The sequence below is a fragment of the Peromyscus leucopus genome, chromosome 3, assembly GCF_004664715.2.
Source record: "Peromyscus leucopus breed LL Stock chromosome 3, UCI_PerLeu_2.1, whole genome shotgun sequence".
In the NCBI taxonomy this organism is placed as follows: Eukaryota; Metazoa; Chordata; class Mammalia; order Rodentia; family Cricetidae; genus Peromyscus; species Peromyscus leucopus.
In genome coordinates, this window is record NC_051065.1 from 47,252,592 (window position 1) to 47,279,866 (window position 27,275).

The 27,275-nt window shown below is 43.2% G+C and overlaps 1 pseudogene; it reads left to right on the forward strand.

Annotated features, from left to right (window-relative positions):
• The first annotated feature begins 16,590 nt into the window (after positions 1-16,590).
• Positions 16,591-17,540, forward strand: LOC114684459 (annotated as a pseudogene).
• The last annotated feature ends 9,735 nt before the right edge of the window (positions 17,541-27,275 follow it).

Sequence of the window (27,275 nt, forward strand, 5' to 3'; positions counted from 1 at the left end):
CTTTCCCTGTCTTTGCTTTCTACTTTCAATGTGGTGGATAGGCCTTCCTTGCCATTTGCATCTGCCAGGGTATGTGTACCACTAGAGGCCCAAAACAAGAGGACAAAGTGATCACAGATTGAGACCATTGAATCAATAAACCTAAGTAAACCCATCATTCTGGTCAGCTGATTATCCTGGGCATTTTGTCACAGTGGTAGAAAAGTTAACATAATCTAGACAAGGTAGACCTGTGTATGCATAGTGATCCAACTTGTAAGGATTTAGCTGAATTAACTTGCTTTTATTGCTACAACTGATTCCCACATAGTGACTCACAACAATAAAAATGTATTTTCTCAGAGTTCTACAGTTCAGAAATGGCAACTAGTTCCCCAGAGTAAACTCAAGGTATCAGCAAGTCTATGTTCTTTCTGGAAATTAAGAAAGAATCCTTTTCTTTGTTTCCCTTCTAGAAGCTATCCACAATCATTGATTGACAGATTCCAAATGAGTAAAGGAGGTACATCCCCACATTACATCACTCTGAGCTTCTCTTGGCTCTTGCTCTCTCCTGATTAAGATTCCTTGTGTCTATCCTGAGCCTGCCTAGGAAATTCAAAGTAATCTTCCTACCTTACTTAGGTAAAATTTACTTCCATCAGCTGCCTAAAGTCACCTTTTCCATGAGATGTAACACATTCACGGGTACCAAAGCATAGGATATAGATATATTCAGAGGATCAAAAATTCCACCAACAGAAATACAGGCACATGAGGCTTTCCTGTACCTGATTAAGCAGTCAGGCAGATGAGGGTTTACCCCAAGGGTCATCAGTTGTCTCTTTAACCTACAGGGTTCCCACCCCCCTCTTCCTTGGGACAGTAAATGCCACAGCTCAATCCTGGAGGAGAGAGCTAAAGTGAATAGGGTTTAATGGAGAAATGAAAAACAAGTCATGTTAATGAAGTCCTCTTCTCACTCCAACTATCTATATGCAGAATAACTCAAATCTCTCTTGCACATCTAAAAGAGAGAGTAGGTAAAGGGGAATCGCAAATGGGAGGCTGTCTAGATTGCTGGCTGGGTAAGTAAGCCAGAGAAGGCAGAGTGGGGAGGACATAGACAGCAGACAGCAGAGGAGGAGAGAGGAGCAGGGACTTTAGGGTCCGTCTCCCAGTCTTCTCCAGGCTAGGGATGGGCCAGGTATAGGCAAGGGCATATTTCTTAACATGGGAAGTTCAGTTTGGAGGCAGAGCTGGAGAACTGTTCTGTAGTCAGCTGAGGGAAGCTATGGGAAGTTGCCACTGAGCCCAGCAGAGATTTAGCACATTGATTTTTTTTCCCTTTACTTTTTTCTAGGCGCTGTGGTTTGTGATTGAGTGGGGAAGTTGGAGAAGACAGCCAAGGCTTTTAAAGGTGCCAATACTCTGGCAGGAAATAAGGAATAGTGGTTGCTAAAAGAGCCTGCCTGCTGCATTCTACCCTCCTGTGCCCCATTTTTCTTTTCCTCTTCCCACCGTCTTGGATGACCCTGTCTATTAGAAAGGCAATCAACATGGTGAGGAAGAGCAGAGCTGGGGAAGGACCTAGCACAGGAGTTGAGAGGCTACATCCTGAGTGTGGCTGGTTGTCGGCCTCGAGTTTGTGGCCACCCGGACCTTGTCACACTGCCTGTTGCCTGCCTGCCTGCTTTCTTTCCATCGTATCCACAGTGTATTATGGGATGTATATTACGCAGTTGGTACTAGGCATACAGACATGGCCTATGCTCAAGGGGTTACACTCCTTGAAGGTAGGTAATGGTGACTAAATGGCAGAGAAAAAGGAACAGGTGACTCCAGATAGGGCCAAGTGTCACATAGAAAGGGGACGGGCAAGGGGCTACCCTCCTTAGATGGTGCTCAGGCAGAGAGACATGGAAGACATGACTTGAAGGATGAACACAAATGGAGGTGAGGTCTGGATCACCACCTGCAGGGATGAAGTGCCAAGAAAAACAAGAGACGACGAAGAAAAGTGCTCAGGCCAGCCTCATAAACCTCACAGAACAGAGTTCGGCACTGCTGCCCACATTGAGTTGTTTTATTCATGGGTATCAACCTGCAAGCTTGCACTTGCTAGCCTGTTCTTAGGCCACGAATGCGCCCACATGCACACACACACACACACACACACGCATACATACACACACATTAAACTACTTGATAGCATGATTTTTTTTTTTTTTTTTTTTTTTTTTTTTTTTTTTTTTTTTTTTTGAGACAGGGTTTCTCTGTGTAGCTTTGCGCCTTTCTGGACTCACTTGTAGTCCAGGCTGCCTCGAACTCACAGAGATCCGCCTGGCTCTGCCTCCCAAGTGCTGGGATTAAAGGCGTGCGCCACCACGCCCGGCGATTATTTTTATTTTACAAAATAGAGCTATGCAAAGCAAAAGAATTTTGTGAACAATGTATTATGATTAAGATTTAAAATACATCATATAGACTGGCAAGATGATTCAACAGTTAAAGGTGCTTGCCACCAAGCCCAATGACCTGAGTTCAATCCCCAGGACCCATATATTAGAAAGAGAGAACTAACTTCTTCATGTTGTTCTGTAACCACATATATGCAATGGGACCCACATGCCTATATCCATACACACATACATATGTGCATATACATGTAAGTAAATAAATTGCAACTTAAAACATTTCAGAATACTGCTTATAACACAAAAGCTAAGAATCACAGATTGAAATTGTTTTCCTCATTTTCATTGGGGAAACCTCCCAATTCTTTTACAGAAAATCAGAAACTGGGTGTGTTCCTAGATCTTCTTTCTGTAGTGGTAACATTTCTGCCTCGTAGAGTTTGGGCAATCACCCCTGAAGGTCGTTAAAGTCACACTGCATGTTTTTGGGCTTTGGCAACAAATCTGTGTTCCTTTTATTCCTTCCCAGTCTCTGTCTGTGTCTGTTCACTCAAGAACTATTGACTACCACCCAAAGTGTGCCAGGAACCATTCCTGGTGAGAAAGCTGCAGTGCGTAAGACAGAACAGAACATGCTGAGCCCTTCTCATAAAACTTACTGTTCCTGGGGAGAGAGAGTCAACAAATAAACAGACCAGCATGCAAAGGCTGAATGGGGGCAGAGGGTGGCACTGTGTACGGCCACCAGAGAAGACAGGGTTTGGACAGAGATCGGGAGGGCTCCAGTGGCAGTGAATTGCAGGCTCAGAGAATGGAAGGCACAAAGACTTTAAGGCAGAACTGATATGTCTTCTAGGAACTGGAGGTTGTATGGCTGTAGTCACTAGGGTAGCTTAGTTCAGACAGTTTGTGAAATGAAGCTTTTGGTGTCTGTGGTTTATTCTGGAGATGATTGTAGGGAACACTATGGCAGAATGGGGGAAGTTAGAGAGTGAAGGAAGGAAAATTAATAGATGGGATATGAATACATGGGTTGTGTCTTGGAGCTTTTATTGTCGCGAAGAGGTACCATGACCACAGAAACTCTTATTAAGGAAAGCATTTAATTGGGGCTAGCTTACAGTTCAGAGGTTTAGTCCATTATTGCCACGACAGGAAGCATGGCAGTGTGTAGGTAGACATGGTGCTGGAGAAGTAGCTTAGAGTTCTACATCCATATCTTCAGGCAGTAGGAACAGAGTGAGCCACTGGGCCTGACTTGAGCTTCTGAAACCTCAAAGCCCATCCCCAGTGACACACTTTCTCCAATAAGGTCACACCTCCTCCAACGAGGTCATACCTCCTAATGCCATCCCCTAAGCATTCAAATATATGAGTTTATGGAGACATTCTTATTCAAACCACCACAGGTTGCTACGATGGGGAGACAAGATCAATCGTACTGGAGGCCCCTGGGGAATGTATGGCCCATGCTTCAGACATGCTCTATTAGAGGGTAAGGTAGATTCATCTATGTTCTACCTCATTGATACAGATCACTTCAGGAACCATAAAGGCATAAAAATTTTGCCAGGCAGATGCAAGACAGGCCCTAAAGAGAAGAGCGCAGAGACACACCAATGAACACACCAGTGGATGTGAGTGGGGCATTAGCAATGTCTGCTGGAGGAGAGAGTGGTTAGAGGTGATCACCATCAGGAGGTAGAGCCCAGAGCATGGAGAGCACATGAACAACTTTGGATTCTATTTTCAGTAGGATGGCAAGCACACGGAGAGTTTGGGAAATCTGATTTTTATTTTTTTTTAAGTAAAAAAAAAAAAAATATGACTGCAGCCAGGGAAGGCAGTAGACAAGGACGGAAGCACCAAAGCCAGTAGAAGTCTGTGGGATTTGTAACCTGAGAGTAAGAGGTGGCTGATTTGTAGCTATATGCTGAAATAGAGCATCCAGAATCCACCAGTAGTTTGCATGTGGGAGAGGAGAGGAAGAAAGGACTGTGGTTTCTGGCCAGGAGGAGTTGAGAGAACATGTGCTTATGGAGGTGGGGCATGTAGGAGGGGCAGTTTGGGACCTGCTAGACACTTGTTAAATAAGCAAGAGGCCACTAGCCAAAAACTGTTTCCACACCATGTGACAAGCTGCAACCTAGCTGAACATACAAACCACTGTGGTTAATCTTCATTGCCAACTTGATTTAGAAACATCTAGAAGACAAATCTCTGAGTATCTGTGAGAGCATCTCCAGAGAGGTTCAGCTGAGATGGGAACCAACCTTGGAGAGAGAAGACATCACTCCATGGGCTGCGGTACAGGATGGAATAAAAAGGACGAAGCTGAGTAGAATACCTGCACTTATCTCTCTTGGCTTCCCAACTGTGGGTGCAATGTGGCCAGCTGCTTCACGCTCTTCCTGTCACAGACAGCGCATCTCTCCCTGTCACTCACCACTCACTCTCCCAACGTGATTGCCCTCAAACTTGAGCCAAAAAACTTGGCTTGCTTAGGTTGTTTTTTTCCCCCTGGAAATGAGACAGGTTATGCACAAACAAACCAGATGCCTAACTTCAGAATCTATATATTTGCAATAGATGGCCAAATTTACCCAGTCACAGCAGCTAAACTACATGCAGTCACAGATGGCCAATAACCAGACCCCAGACAACTAAGGTAGATTCTTGTAAGCTAGAAGGAATCACACCATGTTTCTAGTTCACTTTCATTTTCTCTACATGTTATACTCATTGCCTATCTGGTAGGGTGGAGCTCTCTCCTCTTCTTGTTCTAATTGCTCCTCAATTCATGAACTGTTCATGTTCTTGTTCAAAGAAATTCTGCTAAATTTAATTTGTCAAAAGCCTGCCACATCTATTAGCTGTCTAGTTGGAAGCATTGATGAGGCAGAGAGACACATGTATGTCTGGCTGGACGTGGCACTGCCTTCATGACTTGAGGCTTTGGTTAAGTTTTTCCTAGCAGACCTATGGTCTTCTGTACTTGGCATGATGTACCAACAAGCCTGGGTACTCTCATGCTCATCCTGGACTTCTGAGTTTCCTGGGTTCTCACACTCTTTCTCTCCCTGACTAACTCGAAAGATGAACACCTTATCAGAAAGTTCCTCATGCTTGGAGAATGACAGTTAGAAGACATTTTTTAAATTTTAAGTATGTAGGTGTTTGCCTACATGTACGTATGCGCACCATGTGTGTGTCTGGTGTCTGTGATGGACTGAAGAGGGCACCAGATGCCTGGAACTGGAGTTACAGATGGTTGTGAGCTGCCATGTAGGTCCTGGGAATTGGACCTGGGTCTTCTCTGCAAGAGCAGCAAGTGCTCTTATCTGCGGAGTCTGCTTTTTCTTCCCAGGGAAAGACAATTTTACCACCTCCTCTCATCTCACTCCCACCAACTCTTTTCTGATAACGACTGAACGAGGCAACCATGCTTCTTTTAGTTGTGTTGCAGTAAAATACGTGAACTTCGGGGTCTTTATTCCACTCCCCCCACCACCACTAAGCAAGTCCTGACAAGGTTTGGAAAGAGTATTTCAAATAATAGAAACAAGTTATATCCCCCTTAGAAATATGTACTATTATTAACTAATGAAGCGGATCATGTCTAAAGCTCATGGTCTTCACACAGAGTCCAGAGTAGTTAGACATCCTTCCTGATGGTGCCTCCATGTGGTAGCTCAAGGACCCACCATCCTTCCACTGTATGTCTTCATTGCAAAGCCTTCCCTTTCAGCACTTGAGGCATTTTATGATTGCATTTAGATATGGAATTAATCACTTCTGCCCAAGATCCCTTGGTTGGAACTCAATCTCATGTCCCCAAGTCCATGCAAGTGAGGCTGAGGAAGACAGCCTCCCCCTAGAGCAGAACTAGGGAGCATCTAGCTCATCTCTACTACATTTCATTCCTCTCAGTGAATATACACTCTGCTACCTGGTTCCATATTCCTTCTCTTGTGTATATTATACTGTGACCTTGTGGCCAACATGTGATTGCTCCTAGTGACCCCAAAAGATAAAGTCTCTGAGTCTCCCAAATTGAAGACCAAACTACACTAACCCCAAAATGAAGTTGCACCTACTACATCTCATGTGGAACCCTGCCTACATGGGTTACCAAATATACAGTACATCATCTGTCCTATGATTCATATGTCAATATAGTCATTTATCCCTAGGATCTCCATACTGCCCCATAGGCAGACCACTAAGCCTGCTGCTACCCGCTATCCATAGGATAGCTGAGGACAAGGGATCCTAAAAAGAATGAAGAAATGAAAAATAGGAGAAGAGTATGATAAGAGATGGACTGGTCTGAATAGTGGTCACTAAAATCATGTATATGAGGGAGCTGGGACTATAGCTCACCTGGTCGAGTGTTTGATGAACATGTACAAAGTGCTGGGTTCAAGCACTAGCACTGTATAAACTGGGCACGGTAGCACACACTTGCAATCCCAGCACTGGGGAGTTGGAGGTGGGAAGATGAGCAGTTCAAGATCATTTTTGGCCACACAGAGTTTAAGGCCAGTCTGGACCACATGAGACTCTATCTTTAAAAAATGAAAATGAGTGAAAGGAAGAGAATTTAAGGTCAAAGCCAAAATGGGGAAAGAACAAAGGCTGAGAAAAAGAATTTAAGAGGGATGGAAGAGATCAGGAGTGGGGTAGGGGGAGGTCAACTGTAGAAGGATAAAGAGAGGTCCCTTTAAAAGACACACTGGGCTGCTGTGGGCAGGTGGAGGCTGCAAGGCTGTCCTTGCCTTGGTAGCTAGCACTGCAGAACCTGATCACCTCCACTGGGGGGGGGGCTGTAAAGCTGCTCATCTCCTCCTCCCACCTGAGAAACGGGGAGCTGAGAGGATGGGGTGGGCAGCAGCAGCAAGGGAAAGGAGTCAGAGGCAGGGGAAAGTGTCGAGGAACCCTATGGGTTTCCTTCAGAAGGCGGCAAAGCTCCCACCTCTGGCTGGATTTGAAACGAAGACATTTGCCTACCAAGAGCCAGGCTGGTGCCTCCCGCCTCTGAGTTTCCTGCACACCCAGCTCTAGGCAGTTCACGGCCATGCCTGTGCATACCATGCTGCTGCACACCCTCATCACTAGCCATCTGCTTGGTTTTCTTAGTGCTCTTGGGAGCATCCATTGGCTGGGACGGTGAGGGCATCCTGGAGTACGAGGTGAGGTCGAAGGTAGGCAGGTGTAAGTGGGGGTACAGATGAACAAGATGCTGTCCTCGGGTCACCAGTAGCCACATAATTGGCCGTACAGGTCCAACTGGCCTCTATGTGTTTTCTCCTCTACTGTTTGTTGGCAGTATTTCTCAGCACGAGACTATTAGCAGACAGAGCATATGCAGAAGTTGGGGCATTAAGTCAACATATATGCTGACTTGGAAATTGCTCGCAGGCACTGGCAAATAGGAGAGGGGGCAACTCTTCTCCGGGCCACTGCTCCAAAGGTGACCACCCATGGCCTCAAAACTCACGGAACAGTTCGATATTCTACTCTATCCCGTCAGCCTCCATTTTGCTCTTTCTTTCCTCCACTCTCTCTATCCTATCTACTCCATTTTGTTTTTGTTTAGGGGCTATGGACATTGCCAGATGTACAGGCACTTAGTACAAAGAGTGTCCCTTGGGCCCACCCCGAATGAAGGCTTCTTTCTTTGGCTACCTTGGGGAACGTCTGCCGCGAAGACTCCTCAATGCCGCACTACAGCTGTTAGTTAACAATCACACAGTTCACAGCTGCTGGAAGCATTGGTGTGGAACAGCTGATAGGCATAGAGTAGTTTTAAAACACTAAAGCAGAAACTGCAAGCTGCACAGGGAAACCACTTCATCGTTTCAGTTCCCCCTGAATAGTGGCTGTAATGGCTCAATCCCGAGTCTCTCATACATACTCACACGGCCTGGGTACCCTTCCTAGGCACTCCGCTTGTCGACCCTCCTTTAGGTCCTTTTGGACCCAATTGTGAGGGGAAATGAGTGGTTCTATTCCTAGCTAACTTTCAAAGCTTCCAAAACCAAGCCTTCCCAGAGAACCGAGGTCCAGAAGCGTCCCAGGCTCGAGAGCCCAGGTCCAAGAGCATCCCAGGGTGTTCTTGTTTATCAGCTCTTTCTTGCAGTCCTTGCTCTATTTCCGCTGGTCTCATAGGATTTCTGGTCCCTTCTTCATCCACCCAGCTATTTCAGTCACTCTCAAACCTGCTTTCTGAAGCAACTACTCTAGAAAGTGCTCTCTGTTTCCCCAGCTCCAGCTTCTGGCCTTGGCAATATTGATTGGGCTAACATGGATGATATGGGGTTCAATTACGTACCACATTATCTTGATGAACACTGATAAGCAGGTTCCTGAAAGATAGCATCTTTTGTTGGCACACGCAGTAGGATTCTTACTATCAATAAACATTTGTAAGAAGTTTAGGGACTGGGGAGATGCTTCAATTGGTAAAGTGCTTCCTGTATAAGCCTAAGGACCTGAGTTTGATCCCCAGAAGCCACACAAAAAGACTGTTTGTGACAGCCCATGTCTGTAGTCCCAGTTCTGGGGATGCAGAGACAAGAGGATCCCTGGAACTTGCTGGCCAGGCAGTTTAGCCAAATCAATGAACTCTATGTTCAGTGAGAGATCATGATTCAAAAAATAAGGTGGAGGAAGATGCCCAACATCATTCTCTGGTCTTGTACACACACACACACACACACACACACACACACACACGTATACACACATACATTCACACACAGACATACACACAGACACAGACAGATACACAGACAGGAAGCAGACAGACAGACAGATAGACACACACAGACTCTGTCTCACTTCCCATCTTTAATCTCAGGGACCACAACACAGGTTACCACCACTCTGAAGGAAGACTGTGGGACTAGCCTTTATGTGCTCTGTCTTTAAATAATAAAGTTCCCTTTACACTCTTGGAATTGGATTTGATCATAGAGATTGTATAATGCAGTGGTTCCCAAAGGAGATGGGGAGAATTAACAGAGCTGAAACAAGCCATCAGAAGGAACCAAGAGTATTATCAAGTATCTGGCATTCCAGGTAGGAGAAGGAACATGACTTATAGCCTATGCTATCAAGATTACAGGGTATGAGCTAGCACACTTCTGCTGGGTGTATTCTTCCTTGAGCAGTACTGGGATTCTCTACAATGCTATTTCCTTCTGACTCTTTGTCCACATGTGAAGTTTTCTCTGTTCCCAACTACTGATTTAATCATTTTCTCTTTCCTCTTCACTTAATTCCCTAACAGTATCTTTAGTCCAACAATTTGAGTTCCACACAAATACTACAGAACAGCAAGCACAAACATCTTTAATATTACATATTTACCACACGACTACATATTTGTTCCCGTTTGTGCTGTCCCCGAAAGAAATCAGATCCAGATAAATCCTTCCCCTGCCTTGTGCTGACTGACACATAGAAGAGCTTTCTGTATATACTTGTGAAGAAATTGTTTGTACCAGTTTTCCTGTGACTGATTGGTTTCCACAAAGTACTCAAAGGTGAGAGTCATGTGATACGCCATGTCCCCATCTCCTGAAAGCTGTTGGACCACATGTAGTATATTGGCACCACTCACCTCCATCCTATGAAACAAGAGGCTTTAGTGAACTGAAGAAGAGACATTCCTCCACAGAATTTTGCTGTTTTACTCACCTTCAATGAGCAGGGGTGATGGGGACCACTCAGAAGGCCTGATATGAGTACTGAAGGATGTTGGAGATGTATATCTACTATATCTGAAAAATACAGAAGCAGAAGCTCGAGGTAGCAGAGATGAGACTGTAAGAGCAATAGAGTCATATGTTTCCTGAGGAACCAAAAATGTGAAAGAGGGGGTCTAGAGTCGCCTTCAAAGGGACCTGGCTCACAGCACTGCTTGGGGGAGGGGGAGGTTCTGAATTTAAGAGCCTGACTGTTGGATGCAGTCACTGGATGAAGTCATCGCTTGACTCATTGGAATATTAGAGGGTTCTAATGGAGGTTTTCAGATAAACCATTGAAGTGAGCCCTGGGGAGAAGTCTGCTCTGAAATCCTGTCATGGTTAGGTATGACCAGCACCATTGTTAATAGAAGCTACATATTTTCTCCAATCCCTTCCCTGACCCTCATCAGAGCTTGAAGTAGCAGCAGGCAGTGATGGAGAATCTGGAAAGGCTAATGGCTGTCCTGCCCCTCCTGCAGGCACTACAGAGCTGGGGAGATGACACTAAGCTCTAGGTAGCCTGGGTTATTACACAAACTTTGAAAAGATATCTGCTCTTGTGATTAAAAGGACCAGAAATACCTTAAGACATGCCAGAGATTTGCTGACCCTAGGGCAAAGACTAGCCAACAGAGCAGATTCAAAGGGACACAGAGGAATTGAGTCCCTCTCATGCACTATAATGAACACACATAAGGAATGTAGACAGTGATGGGCAGTTGAGCAGATAGGAACATGGTGAAACATTAACTGACCTCCAGTTAAAATAATTGGAGAGGAAGTAGTCCTCATGTTTTAACTTGGTCATTTGCTCTGTGAATTCTCATTATCAGTGTGGGCTTTACATATCCAGACATAGATAGTAATTTTCTCCATCCGGATTTCTGCTTGTCATTAGATACACTGTTATTTATGAGAAAGGGGGCGATATGTTCACAAGCTTTCAATTCAGATCACTAGACTTTCTATAGAGTATGGAGTAGCATGATTTTCTGCTCAGATATATATATATAATCTTACAAAAAGAGAGGTTTCTGATTAAGCCACATATATTATAATGGTTAATATTGTCAACTTGACAAGACTTTAAGTTACCCACAAGTCTCTGGACACACTTTGGAGGAATTTTCTAGACTAGGTTAATTGAAATAGGAGTACAACCAGAAATGTGGACAGCATCTTGTGGCCGCAGCCAGGATATAAGGAAGTCCCAGAGAAAAGCTGTTTGCTTTTTGCCTGCTTCTCCTCTACTCCAATGGTGAGTTCACCTACCCTGATGCCGCCACCACACTGCCACCATCACGGTCTCTGCTGTTGCTCTTGCCGTCCTTGCTGACGTCAGAACTCAACTACTTTGGCCTTCTGAGGTGGAGTGGAGACCAGTGGGTTTCTAATAATCCTCCAGGCCTTTGGCACCAGAGGCAAGCTACTGAGTGGGGTATCCAGCCTCACAGGCTGAGAAGCTGTGGGGTTCTCAGCTTCTCCGGTGTGAAACAGCTATTATTAGACCACAAGGGTCATATAATTGAAGCGACTCCAATAAGGCCTCTTTTGATGTATAAACCTATCAGTTCTGTTCCTCTAGAGAACCCTGACAAACACAGGTATGAACTAGCATGTAAATATAGGCATGAACTACGACATAAATACAGGTATGAATCTGTACTAGCCAAACATAAATTATGATTTTTAAATTGTGAGTCCTCTATTTCTAAAAGCAGGTAATATACCTGGGTTCTTCCTTCTACTCCAAATGTTCACTGGTGCCTGCGATCTGTCTTAGAAGGCCAGTGAGGTTGCTAAGCCTGAGTTCAATCCCCAGGACGCACATGGTGCAGTGGTTCTCAACCTCCCTAATGTTGTGACCCTTTAACACACTTCCTCACGTTGTGGGACCTCCAACCATAAAAGTATTTCATTGCTACTTCATAACTGTAACTTTGCTACTGTTATGAATCATTGTATAAATATCTGATACGTAGATGATCTTAGGTGGACATGTGAAAGGGTCGTTCCGCCCCCAAAGGGGTCACAACCCACAGGTAGAGAACCGCTGACATGGTGGAAAGAAAGAACTGGTTCTGGCAAGTGGTTCTATGACACACACACACACACACACACACACACACACACACACACACACACACTGGCAAGTGGTTCTATCACACACACACACACACACACACACACACACACACACACCCGCTGCCATCTCCTCCTCACACATAAGATCTGCCTTAGAACTTTGTTCAAATGCAGAATCCCAGGCCTTGTCCCCAGACCTTGCAGCTTAAGCACTGTTCACTCTAACCCCATTTCCCCCATGCTGACAAGGAACTTCACCAGCTGTTAACCTCCTAGCATTTCTCTCATGCAGGAGGCAGGTGCATTAGTTCTAATTATCTGTCTCTGGCTTATTAGACGAATCTGTACGTACTTGTCTACCGAGTGTCTCCTTTTCCTCAGGTGACAGGAGCAAAGGACCGGCTAACCTGTCGGTTCACACTGGTTTCCCCACCAGAAGCATCACATCGATCAATAAAACACGGAGGTTTATTCACTAAACGCTCTCCAAAGCAAAGATCACACAGGGGGTTAGACACAAGCCGGCTTCCCACGCAGCAGCTGTGAAAGCCTGGGCTTTAAAAATCTAAGCCATCCTATTCCATTTAATTGGAATTTAGGAAGATTTTTTAAAGCAGATAAGGTAATTTCTTCACACACTCAGAGATAATCAGAAACAGATGTGACCAGAATAGTTAAAATCAGGAGGGCGGAACCCCTTCTAGTTTAAGGGTTTAAATCACAGGCTCCAGGCTAAGACCTTTGAGGTCCTATTCTTTCAAGAGTCTGTCGTTTGTTGTTTTTGTTTTTGTTTTTTTGGTTAAATTTCTTCTTGGCTTGAGCCCATCATTCCAGCCTGTTGTGAACATTTGGAGCCTTGATTTTTCTCTTCTATCTGATCAGCCATCATCACCCCTTCCAACTTTGATTCAGCTATAGTTTGATTCACAGACTCATGGAAAGGTTCAAGCTGGTGATAAAAACCAGGCCTGAGACAAGCCATAGCTTCATGACAAAAAATAAAACCCATTCTACAGACGGTACAGACACCGGCCACTTGCACCTGGAACACCAGCATATGCTGTAAGTGCACAGAAGGAGAGGGCAGATGGGTTGCAGGTGTGTTTCCTGTGGATGGAGACCTGGAGTAGGTATGGGTTAGGGTCAGCATTGTGGGTGAAGGAACAACAGAAAGATAGCAAGATGGGACTGGATGAAGAGACCATGGAGGGCCACAAAATGCTCACAGACATCATGAACAGTGATGTCAAGCTGACTTTTTTTTTTTTAAGCAATGGGCACACACCCATCATTGAGTGTACACTATCCTTTTCATCTGTACCACTCCTTCTAGGTGAGAACTTGTGACTCCTGGCATGAACTTTGAGACTAACTGGCTTAGACTGGAATCTTGACTCCAGGATTTACTAGGTGTGGTCTTGGGAAAGCTATGTATACACTTAGAAGGTCCACATTTGAAAATGATGATGGTAACAGCATCACTTGAAGGCTTGGGGGAAATGTAGGGAACTGTAGCTAATGTAAGAGATACGTCTTGAGTTTAAGTGGTTTGCCAAGTGAGTGTTGGATGGGCTATTATCATGTGAAATTTTGGAGTCTTGTGTTCCTTCCATTTTATGATCGTGCCAGCTGCTAGGCATAGAAAAGTCTCCTGGGGGAAGAGTTAGAGGGTGCAAAAGAAGTAATTACATTCTTCTTGTGTGTGTGTATGTATGATGAATTTTTTTAAACTACCTAGAACCCAGTCACATGATGTTTCTCTGTGAAAGTAAGGTTGGAAAATGGAGACAATGCAGAAATCAATTTGCTAACTTCTGTAGCTGTTGTGACATAAGACATTAATTCTCTGATGCGGTATCTGGCTTATAGTCAGAGATGAGAAATGACAGTGGTGTCTGTGGCCTTTGTGGCACTGGTGCTGGATGCTGCTGTGTGTCTTCCCAGGCGGGTATGTCTCAGATGTCTTCATCTTTTGCTTTTTAGGGGTCCTGAATACCCATCTGTCCCTGGATTTATATTGATTGAGGTTTGCTCTGTCACTATGGGAGACTTCCAGGTTTTCTGGGGTGCCAAGGCCAGCATCTTCTCTGAACTTTAGAGGTCATCATTACTCTAGCAGGATGTGAGAGGGAACAAGACAAGAAGAGGCTGTATGTGTGTCTGCTGTTCTCTGGAATCCTAGAAGGCTCTGCACAACAAACTTCTACCCCAGGATGTTCTGCATATTTCTTCATTAAGGCTAATAGATCCTTCACAGAAACTTTTGCAGGAAAGCCTATGACATAAAAGCTTGTCTCTGTGTAATCATCTACTGAGTGTTTGCAAGCAACAGAATGAAGCCCCTACCCTTCTAGTCCCCAAACCCATAAACAAAGTCTGATTAAAGTGTTTGAGAGGAAAATGAGTACAGAGCTTCTGAATGTGGTACTACAGATTTTTATTTCCTATCTTGATAAAATACTTGCAATTCCCCCATTTTATTTCCTATCTTGATAGAATATTTGCCATTCTCCAGCTAACTGAATTTGACAGCCTCGTGCAGAATACACTAGATAAGTGTGATATTGGCATCAAGGAGGCCAGCTGAATGAGGGTTTTTGTTTTTGCAGTTTATGTAGTGGATATAATAAACTAGGAAAAATCGACCATGCTTCTGTTATCAAGATAGTATCGTAGAGATCTGGACTTGCAGCCCAGCTCCAAGTCTTACTAGCCTTGTGACTACAAGCAAGTTATATATCCACTATGTTTGGTATCAGTATTAGTTGCTTTTCCCATTGCTGGGACAAGATACCAGACAAAAACTGCTATGGATTAGAATGTTTGTTTAACTATGTAAAAATGTGTTGCATTTGCTTATGCTGCATTTGTTTAACTATGTAAAGATGTGCTGCATTTGCTTGTGCTGCAATTGTTTAACTATTTAATGGTGTGTTGCTGTTTTACCTTGCCTGCCCAAGGCACCTGATTGGTCTAATAAAAAGCTGAACGGACAATAGCTAGGCAGAGGAGTGATAGGCAGGACTGGTGGGCAGAGAGAAAAGGGGAGCCAGCCAGTTGGAAGACAAGCTAGCCAGGGGCCAGATAGCCAGACATGAAGGAAGCTGGAAAGCAGGATGGACAGTACATAGATGAGATAAATGAGCCTTGGGGCAGCATATAGATAAACAGAAAGGGGTTATTTTAAGTTTAAAAAAGCTAGCTAGAAACAAGACTAAGCTAAGGTTGAGCATTCATGATTAAGAATAAGTCTCCATGTCATGATTTGGGGGCTGCTGGCCCCTAAAGCCTGCTACAAACAACTTACAGGGTTTATTTTGGCTCATGGTTTGAGAGGTGTTCCTGATGGTAGGGAAACCATGGTTCATGGTGACAGAAGCAGGTGTTTGAGATTCCTCAGATCTTGGTGGATCAGGATGCAGAGAAAGAGTAATGCTGGTACTAATCTGCCCTTCTTTCCCTGTTTAATTCAGCCCAAGACCCTAGCCAAACAGATCACACACATTCAGGTTGAGTCTTTCTTCCTCAGTCAAGGCTCCCTCGAAAGTCCCCAAAGACACGCTCAGATGTGTCTCCTAGGTAACCAGTGTAGATTAACCTTCACAGTACCTGTGTTTTAGTAAGTGAGTTGATAACCTCACACTTGGATGATAGTGTTTTTGCACAGTACATGGTAACAATAGAAGGTGGTTACTTTTTTTACACATGTACATGTGCACACACAAACTCAATTTTCTTCTCTGTGACACTGAAGTAGATGGATATACATGTACTTTCTCCTCTAAAGCTGGGAATCCTTTCTGGATCAGTGGGTTCTGAGAAGTGGATTTTGAAATGATCACCTGAGATATTCTAACTATATTTTTCTGGAACCTTCTTGGAAGAACATATTCACCGTATTTCTCTTGCATATATACAAAGGTTGTATGACAAACAGTGAAAGTTACCTACCTCCAAAGAACCCGAGGGCTTCAGAAGATAGATGTTTGAAGGGTAAGGGGTATTGATGAGAGGAAGGCTTCCCAGGAAAACCCTATTTAAGGCTAGGGTAAAGATTCCCTAGACATCAATCTAACCTACTGGCTTCAATCTACCTACTGGTCCTCTTGGTGTTTGCAGAGAAGGGAGACTCCACTTCACTTCAAAGAGTCCTCTGAGGATTTGACAATTGTGACTTTTATCCCAGAAACATACATATCTTGTTTGCAGTTAATTTCAGTGGGTTCAAGGTCCCCCTGTGGCCCATGTGTGGATTGCAGGTTAAAATGTCCTTCCCGCCTTTCCGCGCTACTCGGGGACGGGTCCATATGGCGTTGTTCTTGATATCCGTCATAACTTAAAGGGAAACTTACACAATGTCCGGAGCCCTTGACGTCCTGCAGATGAAGGAAGAGGATGTCCTCAAATTCCTTGCTGAAGGAACCCACTGAGGTGACACCAACCTTGACTTTCAGATGGAGCAGTACATCTACAAGAGGAAAAGTGATGGTATCTACATCATAATCCTGAAGAGGACCTGGGATACGCTGTTGCTTGCAGCCCGCGCTATTGTTGCCATTGAGAACCCTGCTGATGTCAGTGTCATCTCCTCCAGGAACACCGGGCAGTGAGCTGTGCTGAAGTTTGGGCCGCCACTGGAGCCACTCCGATTGCTGGCCGCTTCACCCCTGGGACCTTCACTAACCAGATCCAAGCAGCCTTCAGGGAGCCGCGCCTTTTAGTGGTGACTGATCCCAGAGCTGACCACCAGCCCCTCACAGAGGTGTCTTATGTCAACCTGCCCACCATTGCGCTGTGTAACACAGACTCTCCTCTGCGCTATGTGGACATTGCCATCCCATGCAACAATAAGGGAGCTCACTCAGTGGGTCTGATGTGGTGGATGCTGGCCCGGGAAGTACTCCGCATGCGTGGCACTATCTCCCGTGAGCATCCATGGGAAGTTATGCCTGATCTTTACTTCTACAGAGACCCAGAGGAGATTGAGGAGGAACAGGCCGCTGCTGAGAAGGCTGTGACCAAGGAGGAATTCCAGGGCGAATGGACTGCACCAGCTCCTGAGTTCACTGCTGCTCAGCCAGAGGTGGCAGACTGGTCTGAGGGTGTACAGGTACCCTCTGTACCCATCCAGCAGTTCCCTACTGAAGACTGGAGTGCCCAGCCTGCCACTGAGGACTGGTCAGCAGCTCCCACAGCGCAGGCCACCGAGTGGGTTGGAGCCACTACTGAGTGGTCCTGAGCTCCTCTGCAGACGCCTGAGCAAAGGGAAAAAAGGTGGAAGGAAAATAAAGTTCCTACAAGCTGTAAAAAAAAAAAAAAATGTCCTTCCCATATATTTGGTTTTATGTTAATAGAATCCTGAGGCAGTAGCAAGAAATGGCTCCATCTAACTGAATTTAAGAGCCTTGTGCAGACTGCGTTTGACAAGCGTGATATTGGCACCAGGGAGGCCAGTTAGATCCTTCCAGAGACAACAAGCCTGACTTGAGACAATAGCTGATAGAGAAAAGAGGGATTTCATCCAGGTTTGTCAAAGAGGACTTAATCCTATGTGTTGGCTGGTGGTGACAGCTGGTGGCAAGGATGGTTCCTAGGTATCCTAGTGTCCTGGCTGATTTTGTGCATCAACTTGACATAAGCTAGAGTCACCAGAGAGGAAGGAGCCTCAGTTGAGGAAATGCCTCCATGAGACCCAGCTGTAATGTATTTTCTCATTTAGTGATCAATGTGGGAGGGCCCAGCCCATAGTGGGTGGTGCCATCCCTGGGCTGCTGGTCCTAGATTCTATAAGAAAGCAGGCTGAGCAAGCCGGGGAAGCAAGCCAATAAGCAGCTCCCCTCCATGAACTCTGCATCAGCTCCTGTGTCCAGGATGCTGCCCTGTTTGAGTTCCTGTCCTGACTTCTTCAATGATGAACAGCAATGCTGAAGTGTAAGTTAAATAAACCCTTTCCTCCCCAACTAGCTTTTTGGCCATGGTGTGTCATTGCAGCAATGGAATCCCTCACTAAGACACCTAGTTTCCCAATTTAGATGATAGACTGCTACCATACACTGAGATAAGTAGACAGACTTTCTTTCTTCCCTTTTTCTTCCTTCCCTCCCTCCTTCCTTTCTTTCTTTCACAATTTTCTGAGGAACTGCCAAATTGATTTCTAAAGTGGCTGTACAAGTTTGTACTCCCGCCATCAGTGGAGGAATGTTCTCCTTACTTCACATCTTCCCCAACATAAGCTATCATCATTGTTTTTGATCTTAGCCATTCTATCAGGTGTAAGATGGTATCTCAGAGTCATTTTGATTTGCATTCCCCTGATGGCTAAGGATGTTGAACAATTCTTTAAGGTTCTTTAGGCCATTTGAGATTCTTCTGTTAAGAATTCTCTGTTTAGATCTGTACACCACTTTTTAATTGGATTATTTGGTATTTTGATGCCTAGTTTCTTGAGTTCTTTATACATTTTGGAGATCAGCCCTCTGTCAGATGTGGGGTTGGTGAAGATCTTTTTCCATTCTGTAGGCTATTGTTTTGTCTTATTGACAGTGTCCGTTACGTTACAGAAGCTTTTCAGTTTCAGAAGGTCCCATTTATTAATTGTTGCTCTCAATGTCTATGCTAGTGGTATTATATTCAGGAAGTGGTCTCCTGTGCCAATGTGTTCAAGGCCACTTTTCACTTTCTCTTCTATCAGGGTCAGTGAACGGATTTATGTTGAGGTCTTTGATCTACTTGGACTTGAGTTTTGTGCATGGCAATAGATATGGATCTGTTTGCATTCTTCTACATGTTGACATCCAGTTATGCCAGCACCATTTGTTGAAGATGCTATCTTTTTTCCATTGTGTAATTTTGGCTTCTTTGTCAAATATCAGGTGTTCATAGGTGTGTTGATTTTTGTCAGGGTCTTCTATTTGATTCCATTTTTCAATGTGTCTGTTTTTATGCCAATACCAAGCTGTTTTTATTACTGTAGCTCTATAGTGGAGCGTCAAGTGAGGGATGGTGATACCTCCGGAAGTTCCTTATTGTACAGGATTGTTTTGGCTATCCTGCGTTTTTTGTTTTTCCATATGAAATTGAGTATTGTTCTTTCAAGGTCTGTGAAGAATTATGTTGGGATTTTGATGGGGATTGCATTGAATCTGTAGATTGCTTTTGTAGGATGGCCATTTTTACTGTGTTAATCTTACCTATCCATGAGCATGGGAGATCTTTCTACTTTCTGATCTCATCTTCAATTTCTTTTTTCAAACATGTAAAGTTCTTGTCATGCAGGTCTTTCACTTGTATGGTTAGAGATACTCCAAGATATTTGATGTTATTTGTCGCTATTATAAAGGGTGTTGATTTCTTTATCATCTCATTTATCACTTGTATATAGGAGGATAGGAGGGCTACTGATTTTTTTGAGTGAATCTTGTATCCTGCCACATTACTGAAGGCGTTTTTCAGCTGTAGGAGTTCCCTGGTAAAATTTTTGGGGTCACTTAGTATACTATCATGTCATCTGTGAATAATGATAAATGCATAAAATATGTGTAGTGTGAGTGGACATGGAGCTATGGACAGCGTTCTGAGACATGCTGGAAAGTTAGTTTCCCAAACCACAGGCATTTCTCTATAATTTTTCTTCAGTCCAGTTCACTTTGCTTGACTTTTCTTAGTTTATTTGAGAAGAAATGTGTTATTGTGATATTAAAGGAGAAGTAGAATTATTTGCCACAAATATAAAGCAATCCAGAAACCAACCACCAATGAGAAAACTTAACAACCCACATTAGCATTCTGCCTGCTATGAAAAAGAAGCCTCTTTCCTTATTCTCTGCCTCAGAAAAGGTTGATTGGCAAATACATTAGACAGGTGTTAAAGTAACTCCAATGCAAACCTGAGAGTTTCTCTGTTTAAGTCAGAAGAATTGAAAGATCATTGTAAGAGAATGGGGCTTCCTTACTGTATAACTCATATTTTATGTAGTGCTGAGGCAGGACTCAGAGCTACAGGAACCATATTATGCATTATGGGGTTTCTGATTGAGATCTTGTACCACCTAAAATTATCCCATCTGCCATCAGGACTATAAGTCCCTTCCACTGGGGACATGAGAGAAGATGGAGTCTGACATCTAAAATAAAGATGTCTTCAGATAGAATGGTCAGGGTCAGAGGTTACAGAGATGTCAGATCAAGTCAGAACCAAAAAGTACTCCCTAGATTTGGTGATCAAAGGCAATTCGTATCTTTGGTAAGGTGGATTTAATCACGTGGTGAGAGGACAGAGAGGCTATAGCAGGTTGAATAAAAAATAGGAGGTGATACTAGAAGAGAAACACTGAGGAGCTTGACTGTGAAGGAAAGAACAGAGATAACAGATTGCAGGGGATGGCTGTTTCCTTTTGTAAAACACCAGGCACATCTTAATGAGCTTTTAGATCAGGACGATGGGTACTTGGCTGTGAGTACTAGGGAGAGAAGGACTATGGTCTAAGTTTGTAGAATGGAAAGAGGTTTTCAAATGAAGAGCCTAGTTAAAGAGGCAAACCCAAACTAATGTGGGTAGTTAACTCTTCTTCATTTTGGAAGTAGGCAGCAAAGGCACATGGGAACCCAGGTGATTGAGTGTGGGAGTGGAAAGCTGAAGGAGTCTATGTCTGGAGCCTAATTGTTCTTGGTCAAGTTGTGGGTGAGGTTACTTCTGAGGTCAAAGGAAAAAGTGACACAATAAAAGTGACCCATTGTTTCTCAGGGGAAAGAGTATATTAGTCAGTTCTCTCTAGAGAGACAAAATCAATATGATATATCTGTATCTATTTCTTTCTATCAACTCTCTATATCTATATCTACATTTCTCTGTATCTACATCCATATTTATATTTATATCTATATGAGAGAGAGAATGAATTTGTAAAGACTCAGCTTCAGCTCACCCAGGGTGTACTGACAAGACCTCTGTAGGGCAGTCTGACAGGCTGGAGACCCAGGGGAGGGTTGGTGGTCATGGGTCATGGGTCTGGGACAGAAGTCCCTCTTCTTTTCTTAATTAGGGACCTCACTCTTTTCTTAATTAGGGATCTCAACTGATTGGATAATTCCCACCCACATTATCAAGGGTACTCTGCTTAATCTCATCTAAAAAATAGCAGCAATATTAAGTCCAGTGTTTTCCCTAAGTATTTTGTTATCTTGGCCTAGCCAAATTGATACATAAAATTACCAATCACAAGAGTATTATATAAGATAACCTTATATAATCAATAGAAAACACAGGAGATTGTGTAGATAAGGACAGGACTATGGAGTGTCGAGAGAACTCTCTGGATTCTAGGAGGTTCTGAATCTCAGTAGGTGCTCTCTATCCACAGGGTTTCTAATGGATCTGAACTGGAGAAGCAGCATGGAAGAAGCATGGCATAGGAGCCCACCCTAGCTTCAGGAAGAACTGTTATTTGAGCATAGATGGATAAAGCCTATGCGAGTAAACCTTTCAGACTCAGAGCTTGAAGCTCTGGTCAACTGAATAGCTGCATGGATACTCTCCTGCCTATTGGCCATCAGAATGCAGATGCTCTGAAGATTAAAAAAAATGTGAACTTTTATAATTTCCCCTTCCTCTATTTTTAACTCTGGTCAAAGACATATACATTTATTTCACCAAGATCAATCCAATTATTTACTTCTTTCTAAGGCTACCTTTTCTCAGTGTAATAAAAATTCTAGTTAAGTATCTTCCCTTCACTCACAAAGCCCAAGGTCTTTCCATCCTGTCCTTGGCAAGAATCCTTGGAGAGTAGCCTGAGCCATACCTAGTGGTAAGCCACCCCCGCTCTGGGTTGAGGGTGGATCTATTCTAGTCATGGCCTTTGTGATCTGGACAAAGGAACTGAGTATATGCCTGTCAAATTGTCAGGCAATACTAAATTTGGCGGGCCAGCTGAATTCTAGCAGAAAATCATGCAAAATAAGGGTTAGCAATTGGCGAAAAATTGGCCCACAGGAAAAAGAATTGGAGAAAATTCAGTAGGAATCACATGGCTATAGAATTCTAACTTGAGGACTGCAAAGTGACCTTGAAGAGCAGGAACTAATGGTCATCAGCTAGGAAATAGAGGGTTAAGCTGGTCAGGGTGGCTCACAGCTATAATTCTAGCATTCACAAGGGGAATGTGGGGATCACTAAGAGAGGAGGGCAACCTGGGCTACATAATGAATTCTGGGTCAGCCTGGGATATAGAGCAAGATCCTATCACCCAAAACAGACAAAGAAAAATGCAAAAAGAAGAGCATATGGGAGAATGATAACACACACACACACACACACACACACACACACACACACACACACACATCTTTCATAGCAGAGGGTCTTTGAAAAGACTTTTCTGCTGTTTTATATGATTTAGAGATAAAAGGACCTCATCTTGTCTATTACAGAATTTTCAAGGGCAATTGTGCATGGTCGGTAAATTTTGGTTAGAAAATAACAATACAAAGAAACCCCACATATTTTCAGCATACCAGTGTCTGTGGATGCCCAAGCTCCTGTTATGTCTGTGGCTGGTTGAACTGAATTCTGTGGGTGCAGAATCTGCAGTTCTGAAGGGATGGTTTCATTATGGTAATTATCTTTTCCCACCTCAGATGCTTGTCTCTATACACAGCCTAATCCAGCAACTCTATTAAAACTATAAAGGATAGAAAGTTAAGAGTTCTTCATGACTTTGACCAGCTCACAACTTAGGGAGAAAAATGCTTTGTGTCTGTCTGGGCACTTCAACTTTGAGAATATCAAGAATACAACAGCTTTGTTTAAAGCCACATCCTGGTAAGGTAGAAGTCAGCTGAAATACTAAGGTGGTTTTATATGTCTTTTTACCAAACAGCACCCCTTCCTTTCTGTACCTGTGAGACTGATCTCATTCACAGTGTAGGACTTTGTATTTCATTTTTTTTGAAGCCCAAGCAAAGTTGCTTTGAATTTGACATTGACTGTGATCACAGTAGCAATCCTTTTAGGTTTGGGGTCATGGAGAAAATGTATATGAATATATTTTCTGTTTTCATCTTTGAAAATGATGCTGAAGAGATTGGGTCCAGAATGAAGCTTCAGCAGTAACCACCTCTTTCCAGATTGGCCCAGATTCACTCATAAAATATGAGTGCCAGTCATAAGCTGAAAACACACACCAAAGCACTACCAATACCATTTATTTCACCATCATATCCATCGAGTTACTATAGATGACATTTTCATTTTTCCCCTAAAATGTGACAATACTACAAGCTTATGTGTGCACACATTGGCTTTGTTGCCAGTGGCCTTCTCTTCAAATTCTCAATTCCCCCCTTGCCTCCCACTTTAAGAGGGAGCTATTTTCTAATAAGGTTTCTCATAGGTGACTTCATAGCTGTGCAAATAGCAGATTGCACTTTACATAAGGCTGCAAGGGGTAGCCCATGACATACCTAGGCTGGACCATGTTGTCTGTTGTTTGTAGGCTACAGACCTGGACTGAACTAATAAATACTGTACTGTGGCCACTATGGGGAAAAGGTAGATATTTATATAGCTAAATAAAACATACAGAAAAAAGTTCAGCAATAGTGATTTTCAGCTCCTTAAAAATTCTTGTGACTACTGTCATATATGAGGTTCATCATTTATAAAGACTATTAATTGCATTGGCCGAAAATCTAAGATAAGCTATAACCTGGCATGAACACTGAGCTGACATTCCATGATGGGGATGCCCTTGGATGACTGTCTCCAATCTTATTTACCTCTTTCATGATTCCTTTGACATCACAGTGGAAGCTCTCAGTACCATAGGTAAGGTGACTCAAAACTTGACCATAAGCTTTCTGAGGTTGGCCTTACATGGCAGCCCTAAACATGGTAGAGTCACTTTGAGTTCCTTGGGTATGAGTTGTGTAAGTAGTTTGAGTTGTCAGTCAGACTATTATTGTTCTGATTATTGCCTGATATGCAGGAGGAGAAAATGAAACATTATTTTGTCACCCTGAACATCTTCATTTATAAAATGGCTATCTGAGGGAGAAGCTACTTTTTCTTGTCTCATGAACCTTCCTCCCTTTCTCTAGGGAACTTGTAGAGTCTTCCTGAAGATTCTTTGCAGCTTCTGCTTCTGAATACATGGGGCCCTGAATCCATGGTGCCAAGAAGCCAATGATATGGTCCCAGGATGCTAAGGACCATCCATGTCAAATAATCCAGGCTCAGGGATGGTCACAGGCAGACTCTTTCCTTCCATGATAATTTCTTAAGTTTTTCCCCAGAGTAGAATTGGCAAACTGTAATGAACTAGGAACTATCCTTAAGGCAGAAGGGATCTTTCTCTGCTTCCTTTCATCCCTGTTCCCAATGCCAGAGTTGGACTTGGTGGAAGACATTCATGTTCCTGTTTCATTGATGTGTCCTACATGATGAGTTCCATCAAACATCTTACGTTTTAGAGAACCATGTCAGGCTTTGTCCTTTCTGTCTAACTCTAGGATTCCAAAAGTTGTTCTAGAAAAGGGCCAGTTACAAACTCACTTCAGAAAAGCTTAACAAAGTTTGGGACTCTAAGAAGTAGCTTGTTGATGAAGAGGTCAAAAATGCTTCCTTTTAGAGCAAGGAAACTGAACCCAGAAAGATTCTGTGCACTGGTACAAGGTTACCCAGTCAGTAACAAATAGAGATATCCCTTGAGCCCAGGGATTTGCATCCCTGGCTCACTGTAACAAGCTATTGCTTCTTTTACCAACAAGTTGTACTTTCTCTGTCAGCTTTTATTTCTGCCTTTTCTAACTTATTTTTTTTTCCTTTCCAGACAATAGTGAAATAAAACAGAGTTTGAATAATTCCGGTTTCTGCTAATATCATGCACACCCTCTAAGAGTGGGAATCTATAAGGTGATAAATTTAGACATAGACGTTAGTCTATGTGGAGGCGGCACAGTGCAGCACAGGTGTAACACAGAGAGAGTAGAGAGGTCACAGTTGACCACAGGTGGAGGGAACGCAGCTGTGAAGCATTAGTGCTAAAAAGCCCGAATGATAGCGGAATGTATTTATAGAAGGATGACATACAAAGCTCAGGAAGAGAGCATTAGGCTTCAATCTATATTCGTCAGATCTCCATTAAATACGATGCTCTGTTTGTCACAGTGTGAAAAGAGAGCTCCCAGAAGGAAGAAACAAAGCAATAGGAAATAACAACTTAGAGCAAAAGTTGAGGAACCGGGGCTGCGGATGGCAGTCATTTTCACATGTTCACCCCTGTCTGGTTGCTTGAACAGACAGAATGGAAGTGGGGTAAAGGGCAGGGGACTCGGCCAGGAATGTGCCAACCTGCTAGCCTCTCAGCACAGGATTTTAAAATGCAGTCTTCTCACCTACCTTCAGGTCACTTACCTTCAGGTCATGGTGAAGACCTTGGCCTGGGGTTCCTCTCTGTGGAGACTTGGAGGCTCCATTAAGGATGGCTGCTCTACTTACAAGGAGTTCTTTGAACATAGCTTATCTTGTCCATGCGCCATTTATCAGGACTTCAAGAGCAGTTTCGGCTCACCACATGCTAACCTCTACAGTCTTTAGCTTGCACTGGCTTCTGAAATGTTCCCAACCTGTTGGTCTCCAAGCACAGGATTGTAGAAGGCCATTTTTTATATATATGTGAAAGATTTTCTTATTCAGTCTTTAAAACCCCACGAACGCCTAAGGCATGGGAATCGTACCCCTTCTTCCATTGCTTTAAGAGTCAGAACTTTGATATTGCTCTATAGGGCCATATTTTTGTCATCTCTAAGGCTTACTTCCAGGTTGTTTGTGATTTTCTTTGCTATAAAACAACAAACAAACAAACAATGTTATAATGAATACTCTTATATAATTATCTGTACATGAATATAGCTATAGAAAAATTCCAAGAAAGAAAATTTCTGCCAATGTCTTTAAATTTTTGATACTGTCAAATTGTTCCCTAAAGAGCCTCTACCAATTTACATACACACTGCTGGTGCCAGAGAGCTTCTTTGAGACAAGACCCTAAGAAAGGAGAAAGGATGCCAGTCAAGACACAAGGAGGAACTAGAAATGCTCTTTGTCTTTCATACGCCCATGGCCCATGAAGCCTTGTTGCTGCTATTCTGGGGGTCCTTGGGTACTCTAGGGAAAAGGACAGAACAGTTGTGCTTTTCTCAGAGGGAACATCTGTCAGAATCTGGGCTTATTTTTGGCCACTCACTGACATGTTGCAGCATTTGTAGGGGACTGTTGGCTTCACTCAGAAATGACCCATTAGTTGCTGACTATTTGGGTGGTCTTTCAGCTCTCATGGTTTCCTGGAAAACTATCGGATGTAAATCACCAAGCTAGAGTCATATGCTATGGTACTTGGGAAAGTATATGGGCTAAAATGTGGTTTTTACTTTATTGTTAATGTTTGAATTTTTATTACACAGAAATTTCAAGCATATAAAGGATAGAGAAATAGTATGAGATGATCCCATGCCTTATTTATCCATCTTCCATTATTCCTAACTCATGACCTGTATTGTTCATCTATACCCTACTAATCACCCACCTCCTAAATTGTATTGAGGCAAATCCGACACTCTTATAATTTCACCCATAACTTAATGTCTCAAACATATTATAAGTGTCTATTTTTAAAAACATATGTTCTTTAAAAAAATAACATTCACATTGCCATTAGTATACTTAACTAATTTTAGAATACTCAATCCAGTGAGTGCTCAAATTTCTAATCACCTCACACAACTTTTAACCAGGTTTTTAAATAACAGATAAAAACAATATTCAGGGTCAGAAGAATTGCATTCACGTCCCAGCTGTCACACCTTTCTCCTTGGGTGACTTTAGTTAATTCACTGTCTTCCCTCTGCCTCTGCTTATTAGAATTTTAGGGTTTTCTAAAGCCAATTCATCTAAATACTTTGAGATGCTGCTGCTGATGAGAAGAACAGCAAATGCCCTGTTGCAATAACAGAAACCAGTGTCAACTTTTATATAACTTCTATA